Source organism: Camellia sinensis, chromosome 11, assembly GCF_055761805.1.
Source record: "Camellia sinensis isolate YWXY chromosome 11, ASM5576180v1, whole genome shotgun sequence".
Lineage (NCBI taxonomy): Eukaryota > Viridiplantae > Streptophyta > Magnoliopsida > Ericales > Theaceae > Camellia > Camellia sinensis.
Genome location: NC_138971.1, coordinates 82,363,392 through 82,379,813, shown reverse-complemented (window position 1 = coordinate 82,379,813; position 16,422 = coordinate 82,363,392).

Genomic DNA, 16,422 nt, shown 5'->3' with positions numbered 1-16,422 from the left:
AATTTTTTACGAATTTACTGAGTACTTTACTGAGAATTTATTGGGAATTTACTGAGTAAGTTACTGAGTATTTTACAGAGAATTTACTGAGTAATTTGTTGGGAATTTACTGAGAATTTTCTTAAATTTTATTGGGAATTTAATGAGTAATTTACTAAGAGTTTACAGAATAATTTGCTGAGAATTTGCTGACTAATTTACAGAGAACTCACTGAGAATTTACTGAGTAATTTACTTGGAATTTACTGAGAAATTACATGGTAATTTACTAAAAATTTACTGGAAATTTACTAAGTAATTTACAGAGAAATTTACAGAGAATTTATCGAGTAATTTACTGTCAATTTACATAAATTTTACTGGCAATTTACTAAAAATTTACTGGGAATTTACTAAATAATTTACTAAGAATTTGCTGAGTAATTCACTGAGAATTTACAATGTAATTTACAGAGAAATTTACTCTGAATTTATTGAGAATTTACTGAGTAATTTATTGGAGAATATATTCTAAGTAATTTACTGAGATTTTATTGAGTAATTTACTGAGTAATTTATTGGAGAATATATTCTAAGTAATTTACTGAGATTTTATTGACTAATTTACCGAGAATTTACTTCGAATTTACTTAGTAATTTACTGAGAGTTTACTAATTAATTTACTGTGAATTTACTAAGAATTTATTGAGTAATTTACTGGGAATTTTTTGAGTAATTTACTAAGAATTTATTGAGAAATTTACAAAGTAATTTACTGAAAATTTACGAAGAAATTACTTGGAATTTATAGAGAATTTATGGTGTAATTTGCGTAGAATTTTCTTAAAATTTACTAAGTACTTTTCTGAGAATTTACTGGGCATTTACTGCGTAAGTTACTGATAATTTACTGAGAATTTACGGTGTAATTTTCTAAAAATTTACTGAATAATTTATTGATAATTTACTGGGAATTTATCGAGTAATTTACTGAGAATTTATTTATATTTTACTGGGAATTTACTGAGTAATTTACTACGTAATTTACTGAGAATTTATTGGAAATTTACTGAGAATTTGCAGAGTAATTTACAAAGAATTTACTGGGAATTTACTGAGAATTTACAGAGTAATTTATAGTGTAATTTACTAAGAATTTATTGGGAATTTAATGACTAATTTACTGAGAATTTACTAGAATTTACTAAATAATTTACTGGAAATTTACTTAGCAATTTATGAAGAATTTAATGAGGAATTTATTGAGAATTTAATGGTAATTTACTGGGAAATGTACTGAATTATTGACTGAAAATTTACTACGTAATTTGTTGAGTAATTTACAAAGTAACTTACTAGGAATTTACTAAGTAATTTACTAAGAATATACTACTAAGTAATTTACTAAGAATTTACATGTAATTTAAAGAGTACTTGCTGAGAATTTGTTGAGTAATTTATTGAGAATTTACTAGGAATTTATTGAGTAATTTGCTGAGAATTTATTGAGAATTTACTGAGTAATGTACTGAGTAGTTTACTTGAAATTTACTGAGAATTTACTAAGTAATATACTTAGAATTTACTGAGCAATTTACTAAGAATTTACTGAGAATTTGCTGAGTAATTTACTGGGAATTTACTAAGAATTTACTGAATAATTTACTTTGAATTTACTAAGTACTTTACTCAGAATTTACTTGGAATTTTGCCAAGAATTTACTAAGAAATTTATTGAGTAATTTACTGAGAATTTATTGGGAATTTACTGCATAATTTTCTGTGAATTTGCTGAGTGATTTACGTAATAACTTACTAAGAATTTACTCAGAGTTTACTTGTAATTTACTAAGAATTTATTGAGTAATTTGCTGAGAATTTACTACGTAATTTATTGAGTAATTTACTGAGAATTTACTGAGTAGTTTATTGAGTATTTTACAGAAAATTTACTAGAAAGTTACTTAGTAATTTATTTAGTAATGTACTGAGTAATTTACTGAGAATTTACTGAAAATTTACTGGGAATTTACTAGCTAAGTTATAGAGAATTTACTGAGTAATTTACAGAGTAATTTAGTAAGAATTTACTGTTAATTTATTAAGTAATTTACTGGAAATTTACTGAGAATTTATTGAGTAATTTACTAAGAATTTCCTTGGAATTTACTGAGTAATTTACTGAAACTTTACTAGCAATTTTCAAGGTAATTTACTAACTAATTTACGGAGAATTTATTGAGTAATATACTGAGAATTTACTGAGTAATTTACTGGAAATTTACTAAGTAATTTTCTGAAAATTTACAGAAAATTTACTCCGAATTTACTGAGAAATTTATTGAGAATTTACTAAGAGTTTACTGAGTAATTTACTGGAAATTTACTGAGTAATTTTCTGAGAATTTACAGAGAAATTTACCGAAAATTTACTGAGTAATTTACTGGGTAATTTACTGAGAATTTACAGAGTATTGTCCTGAGAATTTACTAGGATTTTACTAAGTATTTTACTGAGAATTTACTAGGAATTTACTGAGTAAGTTACTCTCAGTAATTTTCTAACAATTTAAAGAGTAATTTTCTGAGTAATTTATTGTAATGTACTGAATAATTTACTTAGAATTTACAGAGTAATATACTGAAAATTTACTAAGCAATTTACTAAGAATTCATAGGTAATTTACCGAGTACTTTATTGAGAATTTACAGAGTAATTTAGTAATTAATTTACTGAGAATTTACTAAGTAATTTACTGATTAATTTAGTGATTAATATACTAATTAACTTACTAAGTAATTTATTGAGAATTTACATAGTACTTTACGGAGAATTTACTAGGAATTTACTGTGTAAGTTAATGAGAATTTACAGAGTAATTTTCTGAGAATTTACTTCATATTTATTAAGTAATTTACTAAAAATTCACTGAGTAATTTTCTAGGAATTTACAAAGGAATTTATTGACAATTTACTGCGAATTTACTGAGTAATTTGCTGAGAATTTACTGAAAATTTATTGAGTAATTTACTGACAATTTATTGAGTAATTTATTGTGAATTTACGAGGAATTTATCGAGTAATCTACTGAGAATTTACTTTGTAATTTACTAAGGCTTTTTTGATAATTTAATAGGAATTTACGAAGTAATTTGCTGAGAAATTAGTAAGTAATTTACTTAGAATTAACTATGAATTTACTAAGTAATTTAATGTGAATTTATTGAGAATTTTCTGAGTAATTTACCCGGAATTTACTTGTTATTTACTAAGAATTTATTGATAAATTTACTAAGTAATTTACGGAGACTGTACATATTAATTTACTGGTAATTTACTTATAATTTACTAAGAATTTGCTGAGAATTTACTAAGTAATTTACTAAGTATTTACTGGGAATTTACTGAGAATTTTCTAAGTAATATACTGAGAATTTACTAAATAATTTACTGAGTATTTTACGGAGAATTTCTTGGGAATTTCCTAGTAATTTACTGAGAATTTACTGGGAATTTACTGAGTAATGTACTGAGCAATTTACTGTGAATTTACTTGATAAGTTTCTGAGCAATTTACTGAGAATTTAGTAGTAATTTATTGAGTAATTTACTAAGAATTTGCTGAGTAATTTAATGTGAATTTACTAGGTAATTTACTAAGAATTTACTAGGAATTTATTGAGTAATTTACTGAGGAATTTGTTAAGAATTAACAGGGAATTTACTGAGGAATTTACTAAGAATTAACTGGGAATTTACTGAATAATTTACTGAGGAATTTATTGAGATTTTACTTGGAATTTACTAAGTAATTTACTGAGAATTTACTTGTAATTTACTAAGTACTTTATTAAGAATTTACTATGAATTTTCTGAGAATTTACGATATAATTTAAAGGGTAATTTACTGAGAATTTATTGAGTAATTTATTGAGAGTTTACGAGAAATTTACTGAGTAATTTGCTGATAATTTAGTGGGAATTTACTGAGTAATTTGCTGAGAATTTATTGGAAATTTACTAAGTAATTTACTGAGAATTTACGGAAAATTTACTGGGAATTTGTTGAGTACTTTACTGAGAATTTACTGGGAATTTACTGAGAATTTGCAGCATAATTTACCGGGAACTTATTAAGTAATTTACTCAGAATTTACAGCGAATTTACTGAGTAATTTACTAAGGATTTACTAAGTAATTTGCTCGGAATTTTCTGAAAATTTACTGTGAATGTTTTGAGAATTTACTTAGAATATACTGAGTAATTTATTGAGAATTTATGGAGAATTTTCTTAGAATTTTCTGAGAATTTTCTGACTAATTTAATGATATTTTACAAGAAATTTATGGAATAATTTACTGAATTTACTAGGAATTTACTGAGAATTTGCTGAGAATATTCAGAGAATTTACTGTTATTTTACTTTGTAATTTACTAAGAATTGATTGAGTGATTTACCGATTAATTTATTGAGAATTTACTGGTAATTTACTGAGAATTTATTGGTAATTTGATGGGTAATTTACTGAGAATTTATAGTGAATTAACTGATTAATTTACTGAGAATTTACTTAGTAATTTACTACATTATTTAATTTGAATTTACAGTGAATTTAATGGGTAATTTATTCAGAATTTATTTGCAATTTATTAAGTAATTTACTAAGAATTTTTGGGAAATTTACAGAGTAATTTACGGAGAATTTTTTACGAATTTGTTGAGTAATTTACTGAGAATTTGTTGTGTAATTTACAGAGAATTTACTGAGTCGTTTACTCAGTAATTCATTGGGAATTTACTTAGAATTTACCGAGTAATTTGCAAATAATTTACTGATGAATTTACTGTGTTATTTACTGAGAATTTACTAGGAATTTACTAAGTAATTTACTGATGATTTATTGAGTAATTTACTGGGAATTTAGTGAATAATCTATTGGGAATTACTTTGAATTTACTTAAAATTTATCGAGAATTTACTTGGAATTTTCTGAGAATTTATTGAGTAATTTACTGACAATTTACAGGGAATTTACTAAGTAATTCACTGAATTTACTAGGACTTTGCTGAGTAATTGTAACAACCCTCACCTTACTCTTGCCATACTTGCATACATTCTTGCATGGTCTTGCTTGTTATGTTAATTTGAAGGTTGTATCTTGCCTTGATTTGCTCAAGTTGCTTGCATGATTTTGTCCCTTGCTTAGTGTATGTGTGTGCGTAGCCGAGGTCATCTTGAGCTTAGTCCGCCTTTGACCCTTGTACTTAGAACTATCTTGAGATCTTGTTCAACCCCATCTTCACCTTGGGCATTCTTTGCCGAGATGTTTTGCACCTGAACCTTGTCCGCAGGAAGGTATGGCCTAGGCCGAGATGTGGCGCACCCCGGCCAAGGTGTGGCATAGCTTAGTCAAGTGTCGTCCTCCCTAGCCGATGTTTTTCTATCCCGTTGCTGGATCCTTGTTTTGAGCCGATGTCATCTCTTTGCCGATGTGTCTTACCCGAGCTTGCTGCATACGATTTGTCAGAGGCTGTCTTGTCTATCAATCACCTTTTTGGAGCTGAACCAACCCGATAATGCCACGTGTCCGAGCTGTTTGTTAAGGCAGCCGACAGACCTTGAAACAAATCATTTCTTGTCTCAAATCTTTGTTTTAGAGAGAGAAGCTCTAGAGAGGAGTTCTTGAGTGAGAGTAGTCTTCCAAGCTTGATCTTTGTGGTTTGAACCGTTGGATCCGAGTTTTGAGGTTAGAATCTTGACCTCCTTTGGTTGTTCTTGCTGATCATCTAATTGCATTGCATGATCGGATTTGTTTTGCATGTCATGCATCGTTTTGAAGTTGGTTTGGAAAGAGAAAATGGTTTTTCATGTGTTCTTGAACAAAGTCTCATTTTGATCGAAAGGTTTGGAACGAAAACCATGCTTTTGTGTTTGTTCTTGCATGACTTTCTTGAACGGGTACCCAGGTCCCTATTTTGCACTCTTGGCATGAAAACTCAGATTTTTATAACAAGTTGTGAACTTGCATCCATCCTTCAAATGATCATGTTCTTCATATTCTCCAAAGGAAAACCCAGGTTTTTCCTGACCTTGTTTAAGCGGGACCTCGGCTTAGCCCTGGACAGTACCCGGTGTGTTTTTATGAAACGGGAGCAGTGATTAAGCTCCCAGCTTGTTTTGCTTTGTCTTTGACTTGGATCTGGCAAGAGTGCCGAGATCATTTGCATGTATTTGGAGCTTGCTTTGAGAATGTGACTTGCCATGTGATTGTAGGTCCTTGATATTGCTTTGAGTCTGCACCTGAAGAACTAGGTGAGTGGTATTATTGATAAAGCTATGTTATACTTGTTTGATAAACCTTGCTTGCCTTGTTTTGACAAAAGTGTTTTGTTAGCATGAATAAATAGCTCTTGTTTTGATGTGCCAAGTATACTCCTTGTTGATGCCACCATCGGAAAGGATACGGTCCTTGTTAAATCGGGCTACGGGCCTAAGTAACACAAGTCCCTTGTGCTGGAGGACTCTAAACTGTCGCAGTACTAAGTGTAAAAGTATACGGACCTTGTTAAATCGGGCTACGGGCCTAAGTAACACAAGTCCCTTGTACTAGAGGACTCTAAACTTTCGCAGTACCAAGTGCACAAGTCCCTTGTATTGGAGGACTCTAAACTTTCGCAATACTTTTGACCAAACGATTACGGATCGTACAGCCTTATGATACTTGATGATGAATACGGTTCATCCCTTGCTTCGCCGACGTTATGATACTTGAATGATGAATACGGTTCATCCCTTGCTTCGCCGATGTTATGATACTTGTATGATGAATACGGTTCATCCCTTGTTTTGCCTATGTCAGTAAACATCTTTGGATACTTGTAATATTTGATTGATGAATACGGTTCATCCCTTGCTTCGCCGACGTTATGATACTTGAATGATGAATACGGTTCATCCCTTGCTTCGCCGATGTTATGATACTTGTATGATGAATACGGTTCATCCCTTGTTTTGCCTATGTCAGTAAACATCTTTGGATACTTGTAATATTTGATTGATGAATACGGTTCATCCCTTGCCTTGCTAAGTTTGATGTGTTTCGTTTTGAAGGACCTCGGCTTTATTCATGCAAAACCTTTATTTTTAGTACCATTCACTGAGTTTTGTACTCACCCCTCTATATATATGTAGGTGATGAGTAGGACGGCGGCGACGCCTAGATCGTTTTGGATGTTGTTTTGGATTCGTGCTTATGTCAGCTTTACTTTTGTATTTACGTCGGCGATGCCCTGTTTTACATGTCGGTAAATCTTGAAAATCATGCTTCTTGACTTGTATTAGCTGTATTTTGTACATGTCGGCTCGAGAAGCCTTTTGATCAAGATGTAATATGTATTTTACCTTGTTGTATCTAAGTTGTAAAGTTAATTGGAATGTTTGGCATTGCTTTAATCTACGCACAGCTCTTATGGACCACTTGTATTTGATTTATTGCTTCCGCATTTGTGAGCCCCCTATATCCATACTCTGATTGTGTTAAGTTTTGAAAAGTTGGCCTTCGGTAATTACGGATTACTGGCCATCACGGCACCAAACTACTAGGGGCGGTTTGGGGTCGTGACAGAATGGTATCAGAGCACAAGTTTCTCGGTATACGCTATTCACACACCTTGAGTCCTGAAGAGCATAGGATTTCCCTTAGAAAGATGTTAGGGTTGCATCATGGTATTTGTTATTTGAACGAGATGTGCATTACCTTGATATGCTTATTTGTTGCTTGCCTATGTGGTTATTTGCTTAATTGTTTTAAAGTCATACCTTGCATACTCATAGCATCATGAGGAGAGGTAGACCACCGCTTGGCCGAGATCAGCCCGAAGACAGAATGGACAGATTGGAAAGACTAGTTGAAGGTTTGGCCCGCGAGTTGAGGCAAACCAGACAGCAGTTCACTAATGCTACGTCGACTCAGGCCGAGCAGACCAACGGCCGAAATGTAGTTCCACCTCCTCCAGTGCCGCAAATTCTCCCGCAACCAGCCTTGTATGGGGATGGGATGATAGCTTTGATTAGGGAGTTCAAGAAGATGAGACCGCCGAGGTTCTCTGGGGGTATAGAGCCGATGAAGGCTGAAGCATGGGTGTTGGAAATGGAAAAGTTATTCGAGATCTTCCCTAGCACCGACGCACAGAAAGTGACGTTGGCAGCATTCACATTAGATGATGACGCCCGCAGGTGGTGGATGATGGTTAGAGGGAGCAATCCAGATTTGACCTGGACCCGATTCTTAGAGTTGTTCTACAAGAAACATTTTCCCCTAAGTGTTCGAAACCGCAAGGCTACCGAATTTCATACTCTGACGCAAGGCAACAGAACAGTGGCGGAATATGACCGCGCTTTTACTGAATTAGTGAGGTTTGTACCTCACATGACCAACGATGAATATATGAAGGCCAGGAAGTTCGAGTGTGGGCTTCGTGGACCGATTCAAGACCGGGTGAGTTTACTCGATATGCCGACTTATGCCGAAGTATTGGACAAAGCCATTCACGCCGAAGCTAATTTGAACCGATACCAGAGCTCGGGAGAAAACCAGCGAAAGAGGCAGAACTATGACAATCGCCGAGGACAGCTGGGCACCAAGAAGAGAACGAACATGGGCAGTACTAGTAACCTAAGGCAGGAAGGGAGTGCTAAACCGATGTGTTCGGACTGTGGGAAACAGCATTTCGGGATCTGCCGACGAACGTCTGGAGCCTGTTATGAGTGTGGCGAGATGGGCCATTATGTGAGAGATTGCCCCAAAGCAAAGGCTGATAACAACAAGAAAGGAGAGAATACCTCGGGTTCCGTTCAGAAGGGAAATGCTGGGAAAGGACAGATGAGACAGGGCAGAGTATTTGCGTTGGTACCAGGAGACACTCAGAATGCTGAGGCAGTGGTGTCAGGTATGTTACTAATTTGCTCCCAAGATGCCTATGTGTTGATTGATTCGGGTTTTACTCATTCGTTTATATCTACTAAGTTTGCCGAGAAAATTAATAGAGAACTAGAGCCCCTTGATTATGTGTTGTCTGTATCTACTCCATCTGGGAGATCTATGATTGTTGCATCCATTTACAGAGCATGTGTTGTTGTGATTGAGAATGTTGAATTGCTAATAGATCTTATGCCTCTAGACCTAGCTCATTTTGATGTTATACTGGGAATGGACTGGTTAGTTGCAAACGATGCATCTATTAATTGCGTTTCGAAAAGTGTCACACTGAGACCTCCAAACCTAGCCGAGGTTATTTTCCAGGGTAAAGGGTTAGTGTCCCCACCATACTTGATTTCGTCCATTAAGGCCTGTAAGTTAATTCAGAAGGGGTGTCGAGGTTACTTGTGTAGTATACTGAGTGATCAGAATGGAAATGTTAACTTAGCCGACATCCCGATTGTTAGTGATTTCCCCGACGTCTTTCCGGATGAATTGCCTGGCCACTTGACCGATAGAGAAATAGAGTTTACCGTCGATATTATATCGGGGACGCAGCCGATCTCCAAACCACCTTATAGGATGGCCCCCGCTGAACTTAGAGAATTGAAACGGCAATTGCAAGAGTTGTTGGATAAGGGATTTATTAGGCCGAGCACTTCACCATGGGGAGCACCTGTTTTATTTGTTAAGAAGAAGGATGGCACACTCCGTCTTTGTATTGACTATAGGGAACTCAATAAAGTCACCATTAAGAACAAGTACCCGTTACCTAGAATTGATGATTTGCTTGATCAGTTACAAGGAGCGCGAGTCTTTTCTAAGATCGACCTTCGGTCTGGTTACCATCAGCTTAAAGTTAAAGCCGAAGATGTTGAGAAAACTGCTTTTCGAACAAGATATGGCCACTACGAGTTTTTAGTAATGCCTTTTGGAGTGACCAATGCCCCTGCTGCATTTATGGATTTAATGAACCGAATCTTCAAACCACATTTAGATGAATTTGTAGTTGTTTTCATTTATGATATATTGATCTATTCCAAGAGTAATGTTGAACATGAAAACCATTTGAGACTTGCCTTACAGATTTTGAGAGAACGGAAATTGTATGCGAAGTTTAACAAGTGTGAGTTTTGGCTTTCTACCATCTCATTTTTGGGTCATGTGATTAATGAAGAGGGTATTGCAGTAGATCCTAGCAAAGTTGAAGCCGTAGTAAATTGGCCGAGGCCGACTAATGTGTCCGAGATTCGTAGTTTTCTGGGTTTGGCAGGTTATTACAAAAAGTTTGTGAAAGACTTCTCAAGGATTGCAATTCCATTGACGCAATTGACTAAGAAGGGAACACTGTATGAATGGACTAAAGATCGGGAGTCAGCCTTCCAGGAACTGAAGACGAGGTTAATTACAGCACCAGTGCTTGTACTACCATCAGGTAACGAAGAGTTTCATGTCTATGGTGATGCATCGCATAAAGGTTTGGGCTGTGTATTAATGCAAAAGGGTAAGGTTATAGCTTATGCATCTCGTCAGTTGAAACCTCATGAGAAAAACTATCCTACCCATGACTTAGAATTGGCGGCCGTAGTATTTGCTTTAAAGATTTGGCGTCACTATTTGTATGGAGCTACTTGTCAGGTTTTTACAGATCATAAGAGCTTAAAGTATCTATTCACTCAGAAGGAATTGAATTTGAGACAGAGACGGTGGCTTGAGTTGTTGAAAGACTACGATATGCAGATTCAATATCACCCCGGGAAAGCCAACAGTGTAGCCGACGCTTTGAGCAGGAAGTCAGATGGAAATTTGGCGTGTTTAACCGTGATGTCAGCAGAGCCGACTATTGTTAATGAAGTAAAGACAAGACAGATGGAGGATAACTTCCTCAAGAAAATAACAGAGGAGATTAACACGAAGCCGAGACCAGGGTATACCATCGAAGACAGAGTACTCAGGTTTGAAGGAAGGTTATGCGTGGCCGACATTCCAGAGCTGAAGAAAAAGATTTTGTAGGAAGCTCATGGTTCCAAGTTTGCTGTCCATCCAAGGAACACCAAAATGTATCAAGACGTGAAGCAGACCTTCTGGTGGCCAAATATGAAGAGAGAAATAGCCGAATTCGTGTCCCAGTGTTTACATTGTCAGCAAGTGAAGGCAGAACATCAAAGACCAGCAGGACTTCTTCAACCTTTGCCGATTCCTGAGTGGAAGTGGGAGCACATCTCCATGGATTTTGTGATTGGTTTGCCGAAAACACCTAAGGGTATGGATTCAATTTGGGTTGTGGTTGATAGGTTAACTAAGTCAGCACACTTTCTACCCGTTAAGACTACCTTCAACGCCAATCAACTTGCCTTGCTATATGTGAACGAGATTGTCAGACTTCATGGAGTGCCGATGTCAATTGTTTCAGACCGAGATCCTAAATTTGTTTCTAGATTTTGGCAGAGTCTACAGAGGGCTTTTGGAGCCGAGCTGAGATTTAGTACAGCCTTTCATCCCCAGACAGATGGGCAGACTGAGAGGACAATTCAGACGCTTGAAGATATGCTTAGACTTTGTGTATTGGACTTCCAAGGAAGTTGGGGAACACATTTGCCCTTAGTGGAATTCGCTTACAATAACAGTTATCAAGCTAGCATTGGCATGGCGTCGCATGAAGCCTTGTATGGAAGAAAATGTAGATCGCCGATATGTTGGACCGAAGTCGGAGACAGAACTCTGCTTGGTCCCGAATTGATTCAAGTGACAACAGAAAAGATTAAACTTATCCAACAGAGGATTAAAACTGCCCAGAGCCGACAAAAGAGCTACGCCGACCAGAGAAGAAGTGAGTTAGAGTTCGAAGTTGGGAATCACGTATTCCTGAAGGTCTCACCAATGAAAGGGGTTTCCAGATTTGGAAGGAAAGGTAAGTTAGCACCTCGCTATATTGGGCCATTTGAAATTCTTGAGAGAATTAACCCCGTTGCCTACAGACTTGCTTTACCGCCAGATTTGAGCCAAGTCCACAATGTGTTTCATGTTTCGATGTTGAGAAAATACATCCGAGATCCACTGCATGTAATCGATCATTCCGAGATCACAATTAATGAAGAATTGGGCTACGAGGAGAAGCCAACGAGAATTATTGATCGACAAGTGAGGCAATTGAGGAACAGATTGATACCGATGGTAAAGGTCGAATGGAAGGAGCATTATGGCACAGAAGCCACGTGGGAAAAGGAAGAGGATATGAGAGTCCGTTATCCGGAGTTGTTCTGGGAACAAGGTAATTCAAGTTTGGGGACCAAACTTCTTTAAGGGGGGTAGGATGTAACAACCCTCACCTTACTCTTGCCATACTTGCATACATTCTTGCATGGTCTTGCTTGTTATGTTAATTTGAAGGTTGTATCTTGCCTTGATTTGCTCAAGTTGCTTGCATGATTTTGTCCCTTGCTTAGTGTATGTGTGTGCGTAGCCGAGGTCATCTTGAGCTTAGTCCGCCTTTGACCCTTGTACTTAGAACTATCTTGAGATCTTGTTCAACCCCATCTTCACCTCGGGCATTCTTTGACGAGATGTTTTGCACCTGAACCTTGTCCGCAGGAAGGTATGGCCTAGGCCGAGATGTGGCGCACCCCGGCCAAGGTGTGGCACAGCTTAGTCAAGTGTCGTCCTCCCTAGCCGATGTTTTTCTATCCCGTTGCTGGATCCTTGTTTTGAGCCGATGTCATCTCTTTGCCGATGTGTCTTACCCGAGCTTGCTGCATACGATTTGTCAGAGGCTGTCTTGTCTATCAATCACCTTTTTGGAGCTGAACCAACCCGATAATGCCACGTGTCTGAGCTGTTTGTTAAGGCAGCCGACAGACCTTGAAACAAATCATTTCTTGTCTCAAATCTTTGTTTTAGAGAGAGAAGCTCTAGAGAGGAGTTCTTGAGTGAGAGTAGTCTTCCAAGCTTGATCTTTGTGGTTTGAACCGTTGGATCCGAGTTTTGCGGTTAGAATCTTGACCTCCTTTGGTTGTTCTTGCTGATCATCTAATTGCATTGCATGATCGGATTTGTTTTGCATGTCATGCATCGTTTTGAAGTTGGTTTGGAAAGAGAAAATGGTTTTTCATGTGTTCTTGAACAAAGTCTCATTTTGATCGAAAGGTTTGGAACGAAAACCATGCTTTTGTGTTTGTTCTTGCATGACTTTCTTGAACGGGTACCCAGGTCCCTATTTTGCACTCTTGGCATGAAAACTCAGATTTTTATAACAAGTTGTGAACTTGCATCCATCCTTCAAATGATCATGTTCTTCATATTCTCCAAAGGAAAACCCAGGTTTTTCCTGACCTTGTTTAAGCGGGACCTCGGCTTAGCCCTGGACAGTACCCGGTGTGTTTTTATGAAACGGGAGCAGTGATTAAGCTCCCAGCTTGTTTTGCTTTGTCTTTGACTTGGATCTGGCAAGAGTGCCGAGATCATTTGCATGTATTTGGAGCTTGCTTTGAGAATGTGACTTGCCATGTGATTGTAGGTCCTTGATATTGCTTTGAGTCTGCACCTGAAGAACTAGGTGAGTGGTATTATTGATAAAGCTATGTTATACTTGTTTGATAAACCTTGCTTGCCTTGTTTTGACAAAAGTGTTTTGTTAGCATGAATAAATAGCTCTTGTTTTGATGTGCCAAGTATACTCCTTGTTGATGCCACCATCGGAAAGGATACGGTCCTTGTTAAATCGGGCTACGGGCCTAAGTAACACAAGTCCCTTGTGCTGGAGGACTCTAAACTGTCGCAGTACTAAGTGTAAAAGGATACGGTCCTTGTTAAATCGGGCTACGGGCCTAAGTAACACAAGTCCCTTGTACTGGAGGACTCTAAACTTTCGCAGTACCAAGTGCACAAGTCCCTTGTATTGGAGGACTCTAAACTTTCGCAATACTTTTGACCAAACGATTACGGATCGTACAGCCTTATGATACTTGATGATGAATACGGTTCATCCCTTGCTTCGCCGACGTTATGATACTTGAATGATGAATACGGTTCATCCCTTGCTTCGCCGATGTTATGATACTTGTATGATGAATACGGTTCATCCCTTGTTTTGCCTATGTCAGTAAACATCTTTGGATACTTGTAATATTTGATTGATGAATACGGTTCATCCCTTGCCTTGCTAAGTTTGATGTGTTTCATTTTGAAGGACCTCGGCTTTATTCATGCAAAACCTTTATTTTTAGTACCATTCACTGAGTTTTGTACTCACCCCTCTATATATATGTAGGTGATGAGCAGGACGGCGGCGACGCCTAGATCGTTTTGGATGTTGTTTTGGATTCGTGCTTATGTCGGCTTTACTTTTGTATTTACGTCGGCGATGCCCTGTTTTACATGTCGGCAAATCTTGAAAATCATGCTTCTTGACTTGTATTAGCTGTATTTTGTACATGTCGGCTCGAGAAGCCTTTTGATCAAGATGTAATATGTATTTTACCTTGTTGTATCTAAGTTGTAAAGTTAATTGGAATGTTTGGCATTGCTTTAATCTACGCACAGCTCTTATGAACCACTTGTATTTGATTTATTGCTTCCGCATTTGTGAGCCCCCTATATCCATACTCTGATTGTGTTAAGTTTTGAAAAGTTGGCCTTCGGTAATTACGGATTACTGGCCATCACGGCACCAAACTACTAGGGGCGGTTTGGGGTCGTGACAGTAATTTACTGAGAATTTTACTTCGTAATTTACTCAATAATTTACTAATTAATTTACTGGGAATTTACTAAGAATTTACCAAGTAATTTACTGAGAATTTACTGAAAATTTACTAAGTAGTTTACTCAGTAATTTAATGGGAATTTAGTGAGAATTTACATAGTAATTTACAGAGAATTTACTGGGAATTTATTGAGTAATTTACTGAAAATTTACTGTGAATTTACAAAATAATTTACTGATTAATTTAATTTGAATTTACTGGTAATTTAATAAGTAATTTACAGAAAATTTACTAGGAATTTACTGAGTAATTTACTAAGAATTTACTGAAAATTTACTGAGTAATTTATAGAGTAATTTATTGGAAATTGACTAAGTAATTTACAGAGAATTTACTAAGTAATTTACAGAGTAATTTATTGGAAATTTACTAAGTAATTTACAGAGAATTTACTAAGTAATTTATAGAGAATTTATTTAGTAATTTACAGAGTAATTTATTAGAAATTTACTAAGTAATTTACAGAGAATTTACTGCATAATTTATTGAGTAATTTACTTAGGATTTACTGAGTAATTAACTGGGAATTTACTAAATAATTTATTGTGAATTTACTGAGTAATTTACTAAATATACTGAGTAATTTACCGATTAATTTACTGAGAATTTACTATGAATTTATTAAGAATTTTTTGAGTAATTTACTGAGTATTTACTGAAAAATTTACTAGGTAAGTTAATGGGAATTTACTGAGAATTTACTGAATAATTTATTAAGAATTTACTGGGAATTTATAGTGTAATTTACTGAGAATTTACAGTGAATTTATAGCTTAATTTACAAAGAATTTACTGAGTAATTTAATGTGAATTTTTTGGGAATTTACTGAAAATTCACTCAGAATTTTCGTGGCAATTTATGGAGAATTTATTGAGTAATTTACTAAGAATTTGCTGAAAATTTACTGGAGATTTACTGAGTAATTTACTTCGAATATACAGAGTAATTTATTGGGAAATGTACTGAGTAATTTATTGGAAATTTACTAAGTAATTTGCTGGGTAATTTGTAGAGTAAGTTTCTGGGAATTTACTATGCAATTTACTAAGAATGTACTCGTAATTTACTTAGAATTTACTAAGTAATTGCTGAGAATTTACTTGAAATTTACTGAGTAATATACTTAGAATTTTCTAAAAATTTACTGAGTAACATACTGAGAATTTATTGAGTAATTTACTTAAAATTTACTGGGAACTTACTGGAAATTTACTGCGACTTTATTGAGTAATTTACTGTGAATTTACTGAGTAATATACTGAGCAATTTACTGAGTAATGTGCTTAGAAATTTACTGAGAATTTTTAAAATAATTTACTGAGAATTTATTAAGTAATTTACTGAGTACTTTACTAGGAATTTACTAAGTAAGTTACTAAGAATTTAATGCGTAATTTACTGAGTAATTTTCTGAGTTATTTTTTGAGTAATTTACTGTGAATTTACTAAGAAATTTACTGGTAATATACTGAGAAATGACTTAAGTAATTTATTAGGAATTTTCTGGGAATTTAATGAATAATTTACTGAAAATTTACTAAGTGATTTGCTGAGTAATTTATTGGGAATTTACTAAATAATTTACTGAGTAATATATTGGGAATTTACTGAGTAATTTATTGAGAATGTACTTGGAACTTACTATGTAATTTGCTGAGTAATTTATTGAGAATTTACAGGAAATCTATTGAGTAAT